The 8,758-nt window shown below is 38.8% G+C and overlaps 1 long non-coding RNA gene across 1 annotated transcript; it reads left to right on the top strand.

The window, feature by feature from the left end:
• The first annotated feature begins 6,859 nt into the window (after positions 1-6,859).
• Positions 6,860-8,046, top strand: LOC143881138 (uncharacterized). The gene is made up of 4 exons (XR_013251870.1): positions 6,860-7,390; positions 7,613-7,708; positions 7,809-7,863; positions 7,963-8,046. It is a non-coding gene; the product is annotated as an uncharacterized LOC143881138 (long non-coding RNA).
• Positions 8,047-8,758: the final 712 nt, after the last annotated feature.

The following is an 8,758-nucleotide window of genomic DNA, read 5'->3' on the forward strand; positions in this document are numbered from 1 at the left end:
GATACAAACTATTCACCTTCACAAACTCTCATAATGAGGATTCTAGACTGTAAGAACAATTTGTTTCAATCTGTATTTTTGTACCTGTAATCTGTATCAATATATATCCCACCACGAAAGGCGAGACCAAACTCAAACTCAAGACTGTGGCAGGTGGAAGAGAATAATTATGATGGATGATAAATCAAGCCAGCCACATCAACCAAGGGGCAAAAAGGAGATGGAATATGCAAACGGGGTAAAGAAATCCGAAGTTCTTCCTGCCATCTCGTGGGCTCAGAAGTAGATGGAACTCCTGCATATACCAAATGACGCAGAGGCGGATAGCGGAAGTGCCACTGATACCAATTGACATAGGACAGCCAACAAAAAAAATTCCTTTTAAGTTGAGTCAAATATGGTCTTGCTAGGTTAGGGAATATATTAAAGTTATGGGACAGGTTGGGGTAAATAAGACTAGTATGCTGGCCAAAGTATTGACCTTCTCTTTTAAAAGGCTCGGCATTGAATATTTGATCAACTGAAGAGTTTCTAATAATATTTAGAGGCAAATCTCTTAATTTCTGAAGTTCAAGGGTGCTCGGACTATAATACCCTCTAATGACTTAAAATACTTGCTCCCCACTTTAAATTTCCGTAATAGATGTGTGGAGCTGAGTTAAAAACACCCTTAAACTTAAATAACTTAAGTGATTTGGGGGGAAAAGACCATAGTTGGATGAGCTAGGAGTGTAGTCCTAGGGGTTGTTGTGTGCCTGGTCCAAGCCTTGTATGCTAACTTGATCTGGTACAATGCAACCCTAATGTCAGGCTGGTTATAAAAGAAGACTTGGTTTCATGGAAGGAATTTAATATGGGAATTTCTATAAGCTTTTAGTAAACACAGTTACACTAGAGATATGCATCTATACCAAAAGAACAAATCGAGCTTCGGAGGTCAAAGTGCCATCACCACCGTTTACTTTGATGCCTAGGGATATTGCTGCTTCAGTATGTTCATTACCATATGCATCTTTGTTTTGGTTCTACTGCACCATGATCTTGATGTCCTTGTTGCTCCGCTGGGCAATAAACGTGGCCTACACATATTAGATGAATGATCAATATGCACCACCTAGAAAAATCTTCCTAGACTTGGAGCACAACTAAAGATGGAATGGTCATGAAAAAGTGTTTAGAGATTTCATCTGGTCGGGTCAGAACCTGGAAAGAAAGCATCATCCTATCTCCTGGGATAGTATTTGTAAGCCTATATCTGAAGGGGGGCTTGGAATTCGAAGACTTAAAGACCTCAACTTTGCTGCTCAAATCAAACAACTTTGGAAAATTGTGTCTGATCAGAACAGCCCTTGGGTCACCTGGTTCCACCGAAAGTATCTTCGAAACAGAAGTTTTTGGTTCTCTCCTATGCCTAGCAATCCTTCTTGGGCCGTTAGAAGCATTTTCAAGGCTAGAGAGGTTGCGAAGAAACACATTTGCTACATTGTTGGTCCGGATTCTTCTCTTCTGTTTTGGAAGGACCCTTGGCATCCCAAAGGCCCTCTTGAATCCCAATCCTCCCTCGGATCCTTTTCCATCTTCATCTCCCCGCTTGCCTCTATTCGAGGCTCCATCCAAGATGGAGGTTGGGATGAAATCCTTGAGCTCCCTCTCTTCTAGGAGTTGAAACCAGTTTTAAATTCTGGGCTTTTTTCATCTTTATCTCCTTCGTATCCCATTTGGAAACCTCAACCAGATGGTATTTGCTCGTTTAAAAGTGTTTGGAATGCTGTTAGAGTAAAAGATTCGCCCCCCTGTTGGGTCTCCTCCATTTGGTTCCCGGGCCATATCCCAAAATTCAGTTTCTCTGCTTGGTTGGCCATTCAAAACCATCTTTCCACCAAAGATAACCTCCATTTCCTTGGTCCCTCGGTTGATAAATCTTGTCTCCTTTGTAGCTGCGAGACTGAGAGTGTTAACCATCTCTTCTTCTCCTGTTCCTTCTCGGCTTGGATATGGAGGACGATTCTCAAGAATATCTCAGATAGGAAAAAGCAGAAGAATTCAGTGGGGGAGGAGGAGCTATGGATTCGTCGAAAATTTAATCTCAAAGGTCAGTCGAGCATCCTCGCAAGACTCCTTTTCACTGCTTCTATCTTCTTTATCTGGTCCGAACGAAATAGCAGACTTCACAACCAGGTAAAAACCCATAAAAGAATTATTCTTAACAGAATTATTTGTGCTGCAAGAAACCGAGCTATATTCCTGAAGCTGGATGATGATCATAATGAAGATAATGCCCGGATAGCCCGGATATGGAACCTTTCTCTATTTCATTCTGTCCAGCGCTTAAATATTGTGTCTGGATTCCCCCGCAGCCCAACGAAGTCAAGCTTAATATTGATGCCTCGCTGTCCAGTGATTCCGCTTCCATCGGAGGCATTCTCAGAGGCAGCAGTGGAGATGCCCGTTTTATGTTTTCCATTGATGTCGATCGTGGGCCCATTTCAGACCTTGAATTAGAAGCAATCATCCAAGGAGTCCATTTGCTTGACAAAGCCACCAATCCAAAGCTATGGATTGAATCTGATTCCCTCCAGGCAGTGAATATAATTAGAAAAGAATGGCCTTGCCCTTGGAAGCAAATTCCCGCATTAGAGAACCTTCTCATCGTTCTCAATAGATTGGAATCTTGGAAAATTTCTCACATTTGGAGAGAGGGTAATAGAGCTGCTGATTACCTCTCAAAAAGCAACTGTTTATGTAAAGGGAACCCGATCCCTCTTAACCTCTTGCCTTTTGATCTTTCTGTGATTCTCTCCGAGGATTTTTCCGGAAAATCCTACCTTCGGTTGTAATCTTCCTCTTGTTTGCCCTCCAGCTACTATTCAGGAACTGGAAATTGACGCCACCCACAAAGGATTAGTTCTGGCTCAGAAGAAGAACATTTCAAATCTATGGATAGAATCCGTTTCCCTCCTTGCAGTCAACATTATAAAAGGTCATTCCAATTGCCCCTGGAGAAGAAACATATCCTTCATAGGATAAAAGAACAGCTTCAATCTCTTTCTCAATGGAAGATATTCCACACATGGGGAGAAGCAATCAGAGGTGCAGATTTCATATCAAATCATGACAGTCCGATGAAAGGAGAGGCCATCCCCCTACACTGCTTGCCACAGGATCTGGTCGCAATCGCTTCCAAGGACTCCTCGGGTAAAATTTATACTAGGAAATGAAGAATTTAGCTTCTTTTGTTCACCGGGTATTGTTCATTTTCTTTTGTCTCTTCCAGGCTGTGGATTGCCCCCTCTTTTGTAGCCCCACCATCGCTGATGGGTGCTTATATGTAATTCCAAGGGAGTTTGTTCCCTGTGGTGTGGCCTTCGAGCCCCCCTAACTTTGTAATCTTTTTCCATTTATGATATCTGGTTGGGGTCCTGCCTAACCCTATCTTACCAATAAAAAAAAAAAGAAAAAAAAGATGGAATGGTCAATATTGCACCACTTTAGGTCAAATTCTAACACATCACTAATCTATATAAAAATTTCCTTAGATCTCATCTCTAATTTTAAAATGAAATAAGTCACATAAATTCAATCATGATCGATAGAATTCACAGAAAAAATTTCAGGTCAATCTGACTTGATATGCCCTAAAAAACAGTCAAAAAATGGTCGGATAATTTAAAATAATTCCTATAAATCAAATTAATGCAATCCATCATTATAAACATGAGCAAACATAAAATCTATTATTAGATAAATTAACCATATAGACCAATCAATTTCTTCATCAGATTAGGCTAATGAAGTTTCTGATTCCTTTTGCAGTGATTTGATATAAATCTTGTGATTTGGTATAAACATGAGTAAACATAAAATCTAAAATCAAGCTGTGTTGGATCCTGTGAAGCCCAATCCAAATTGATTTTGCCCCCTTGTTTCCATTTCACCTTTTGTTTGTAAAAATGCCCCATAGAGTAGCTAATGGATAGGCTTTTTTACTTTTGAACCGCCAATCTCCCACTTAGTCGACCCATGTGTATCATACTGTCAGGCATGCTTCAAAATGGCAATCCAGGAAGAAAAAATGAATCTGCTTTGATATTCATGCATAAAAGTGGGCATGTTTACCATCCGTGAAAAATTGTTTCATGCAATATTCGTAGGCCCAACTTCACCATAATAATGTGGTGGTAGAAGGAGATCCGTTGAATGTCATCTGTTGGTCCAATGAATCTCACTGTCTCCCTCAGAGGTTTGATAGGTGACTTGACAAGATGTTTGATTGGGCGAGATCTTACGCGTTTACTTTCTGGCATGTTCGGCATTCTGATAATCAAGTAGCAGATTGTCTTGCTAGAGATAGAGTCCTCAAGGATTCTTCAGCGCATTTTGACTCGCTTCTGCCTTGATTCTTCTGTTTTTTTCTTATGCTTCTTCAGTTTTATGTATTTTCTTTTTCCCTCTTTGTATCGACCATATTGGTTGCTTTGGCTTTAATAAATTCGGCTACCATTTTCAAAAAAAAATTCATGGGCCCAACAATGAAATAGCACCTAAGATGGAAGGGGTAGAAACTTTTGAGGGCAAGAGTGGAAAGATCATGAGAATTCCTTAAGAACAGTGAAAAAAATACCATACTTCAAATTGAGTATTTTTCCTGCTTTTTCGGTGGCTTTTCATGCTCCTTCACTACGGCCATTTCTAAGTCTCTCCTTTTCTGTCCATACCTCACAACTGGCCCCACTAATATTCCATAGAATATTTTTTCATTGCTGCCAAACATGCCCTAAATCTCTAATTTGTATCTAAGACTCCAAGTTCCAAATGCCACCCTTACAGATTTTAAAAATATGTTTTTGATTTTTCTCGACATGAATCTGCAGGTCAAACATGTCCAATGGACAGCCGATGTGGCTTTCCATATGACCCAGAGTACTGCTAACAGGATCGGTTTCCAAAGGATCCTTCCTTGTGCAATGGCCTTGACTGCCGTCCCTCTAAGTAGATGTGAGAGGCTAATGGACATGACGCATAAGATGCCGAATCTAAAGAAGACTTGACTCCAAATCGCTAGGCCGCAATGTAGGAATATGGAATCTATTGACTCACGTGACTTGATGCATGGAGCACAATGATCTATAATCCATATGTTCCGACATTGCAAGTTATCTGGGAGGGTTGTCCAACCAAAAGCTTGTACTGGAGGCGGGGCTGAAATGTCCCACATTCTAGCTACGGGTGAATTGATAGGAGAAAGAGGCAATAAAATGACTTGACACGGATCGCCCTGGATGAGTTCCAGATCCAAACCCTCCTGTCTTCTCATGTTCTTTTTATATTATGTGAACCCAACATCTGTGTGCTATTCAAACTCTCATCCAAAGAGTCCCTGTAGACACCCAATTTTGTCAAGGTGGTACGAATCATAGGTTGTCGCGAGGATGAGTCCCATGACGAGTCCAAGGCCCCTAGTCTCTTTCTCTTGATCTCTCTGGTTTGCGAAATAGGAAACACTCCTAAAAAAAAAGACTTGTCCCAAAGTTAGAACCCAAAAACCTGTTTTCACACGGCACCCGCCTTTTACAGCACAACCATAAAAACTTGTTTTTACATAGCTTTCGCTTAAACTTAGCTTTGAGTAAAAAACGAGCAAAAATTGCGTACACCATTTCAAAGCACGTAACTAGGTTCATTGGATTCTCGTCGCCGTAAGGAGTCGAACGGAGCTGACCGTGTGCGCAAATGGAGGATTTTTTTTACATTTTTTGTAAGATTTATTGAAGAAATGTGTTTTTAGAAGACAAAATTGACTTGTTTCTTAACAAATGGATTGGAAGGCTGAAACACAGTTCTTCCAAAAAAATTATGCTTCAGGAAATCAAGCCATGAAGGTCCCCATTCGCCGTGAAATGGCTTTCCACGAAAATGAGCAAATTGCTGTTTGAAAATTATTATCTAAAACGTTAACATTTTAGATATTTGGTGGCTAATTTGATATTATATTACAAACTAGGGACAAACTGACAAAAGTCCCTAAAATAAGATCTCTATATATCTAGTGCATGTAAACTGCTCTATAGCCACCAAATATCTATAGATGCAAATTGCAAACCTACTTAGACCCTCAATCTTTTCCATGGAAATTTTTCCATAATTCTTTTTCCATAGATCCAAACGCCCTCTTAGACCTTGTTTGTTTTGAATTTTGAGAATCAATTTTGAGTCCAAAACTGATTATTGGTCCAAGGCCCTGTTTGTTTTGGATTTTGAGAATTGAATGCATCTCCAAAACTGATTATTGGACTCAACTCAATGTAATTTCGAGTCTAATAATCAGTCTTTTTTTTTTTTTTACTCAAAATCACTTCACAAAATCCAATAATCAGTCTTTTTTTTATTAGTCTGTCCAATAATCAGTTTTTTTTACTCAAAATCAATTCTCAAAATCCAAGGAAGGCCCCCCCAAGGTATCTATCATCTCGTCTTGCTATGGTGTTGCCGGGGGCCCATAAGAAGCGTTTATTCTGCACTCTTATCAAAAGCCCAAAAGGGCAATGGAGAAGAGAAAGAGACCGAATGACGTGGCAGTGGCATTATATTTATAAATCCCACCAAACCCTAGATGCGTTTCCCTCATTCGTTCTCCACTCTTCCCGACCCATTTTCTATCGGTTTTCAAGATCATTTTTCGGCAGATCTTGAGATGAAAGGAGCCAAATTCAAGGCAGATACATCCAAGAAAGCTGACATTTTTGCTCCGTTTGGTTGCCGGGTTTTTTTTTTTTCCTGGAATTTATGTGGGTAAAGGTCGGAGACAAAAGAAGGGACAAGCATTAATTAGAGAAAAATATTATGATGAGTGGAGAGAGAGAGAAAGAGAGACCACCATTTTCAAGACAAGATTTTGCTAATGTCACCAAGAAAAAGATGATGTGACCACTAAATATTCTCCCACATAAATCCTAAGAAAAAAAAAAACCCAGCAACCATTAAGTGTGTTTTCTTAGCTGTTTTTTCATCTTTTACATCAAATCAGTGTTTTTTTTTTCCGGGTTCTTCAATGTATCTTAGTGTTTGCCAAAAATTTTATAGCCGTTTTAAAATTTTTAGGGTGTTTTTATAGCGGTTTCGAATGGATCTTAGTGTTTTTATAGCCGTTTCCTAAAAAAATTTGGGTGTAATGAAAGTTGGAAATTTTGAAAGGAAACATTTTTCCTTTCCAAATTTTTCTAGAAAATTCCTACAATCCAAATGGTTTTTCATAACGAGTGCCCTATAAACCCATTTGGAATTTGGTACACAAGGCAATACAAACCCTAGTTCCTCATTACCTCTCCCTACAACATCTAATCACTAGCAGATTTCCTACTCCGTTCAAAACCATTTCCTCCCCTCTGTATAGGTATCAAGCGTTTCTTATACGATTTCTGTTCCAATTTTATGAAATAGTCGTTTTTTCCCTTTAATTTCTACTCACACTTATTGCGTTCTGAAGAATATCTTTTTTTCCTGGGTGTGTTCTAAAGAATATCTATTCCCCCTTTTGTTTTTTGGTTTTTCATAGATATGTGATTTTTTTATGTAGACTTATGTATCCTTCAATGTTGTTGTGTTGTTGCCACAGGCAGGGCGACGATGTAAGATTTATGGTTTGTTGTCTCCACTGGCTGAATTTCAGACCACCTCCACCTCGTATCATTGATAAGGGTGTAGTGGTTAAGTAAGTTTTTTTTTGTTGGCATCTAGATTAAGAGATAAGGGTGGAAATATTTTATTCCATATTGGTTGCTTCTTATGTACATGTTTTTTTTGTTTTACAGAATTACATACGCTTATGGGCTTATGGAACAGGTGATATATAGGAAAAAAAATAAGGTATATATAATGTTTAAATTTTATCTACTGTTTTATTTGTTTTGCGAACTTGATATAAGGTTTATTTTTCTTTTCTTTTTCGGGCTCAATTTTTTACAGTTGTGCCTATGGGAGCGGAGTAAAGAGGAGAGCAACATTATACCACGGAAGATCACGTCGAAAGCTCAAAATCTGAAGTGATATCATTCGTCATGTTTACTTTACATTTTATGATGAATTGGCAGTGTAGCTAAATAGAATTATATTTTGCTTCCTCTTTAGATTTAGATTAGATTGGTTGTATTCATTTGTTTTAGGGATGCATTTCGAATCAGTGGATGTATCATGAATTCATTTGTTTTAGGATGCATTTGGAATCAGTGGATGTATCACTCTGTATGTGGTGGGAATATACCAGGTGTCAATATCTTCGTCCCAAAACATAAACAAGTGTTTAATTCCAGTAGGAAAGAGAGAATCCAGGTCTCTTTGGTTGCCAGTAAAATTTAAAACTAAAGAAGTTTTCAGTAAAATTTTCGTCACATCCCATGTTTGGTTGCCTTTTAGCACTAGCATTTTTTTAACCCCACTCTTGTAACGATTGCTTATGAGTATGGCATGGACTCCTTATCCCCTCTTTTTCTTTCCTAGGAAATGTTGTCCTCTCTTTCTCTCTCTCCTCCCTTCCCATATCTGATAATGACACCCCTAAATTTTGGCGGGAATTTTAGAAATTGTAGGGAAAAAAAACCCTAGCAAATCCCGTTGACTTCACTGTTGGGATTAAAAAGCTCCTATGATAAAAAATTTACTAGCAACCAAACGAGGCATAAATATATTTAGCGAGAAAAAGAAGAAGAGGGTGAATATGTCACTTTCCATTTGTTTGATTGTATTGGATGGGGTCCAAATAGTG

This window comes from Tasmannia lanceolata, unplaced genomic scaffold (assembly GCF_043159265.1).
Source record: "Tasmannia lanceolata isolate RefF3 unplaced genomic scaffold, GAP_Taslan_0.1 ptg000007l, whole genome shotgun sequence".
Taxonomy (NCBI): Eukaryota; Viridiplantae; Streptophyta; class Magnoliopsida; order Canellales; family Winteraceae; genus Tasmannia; species Tasmannia lanceolata.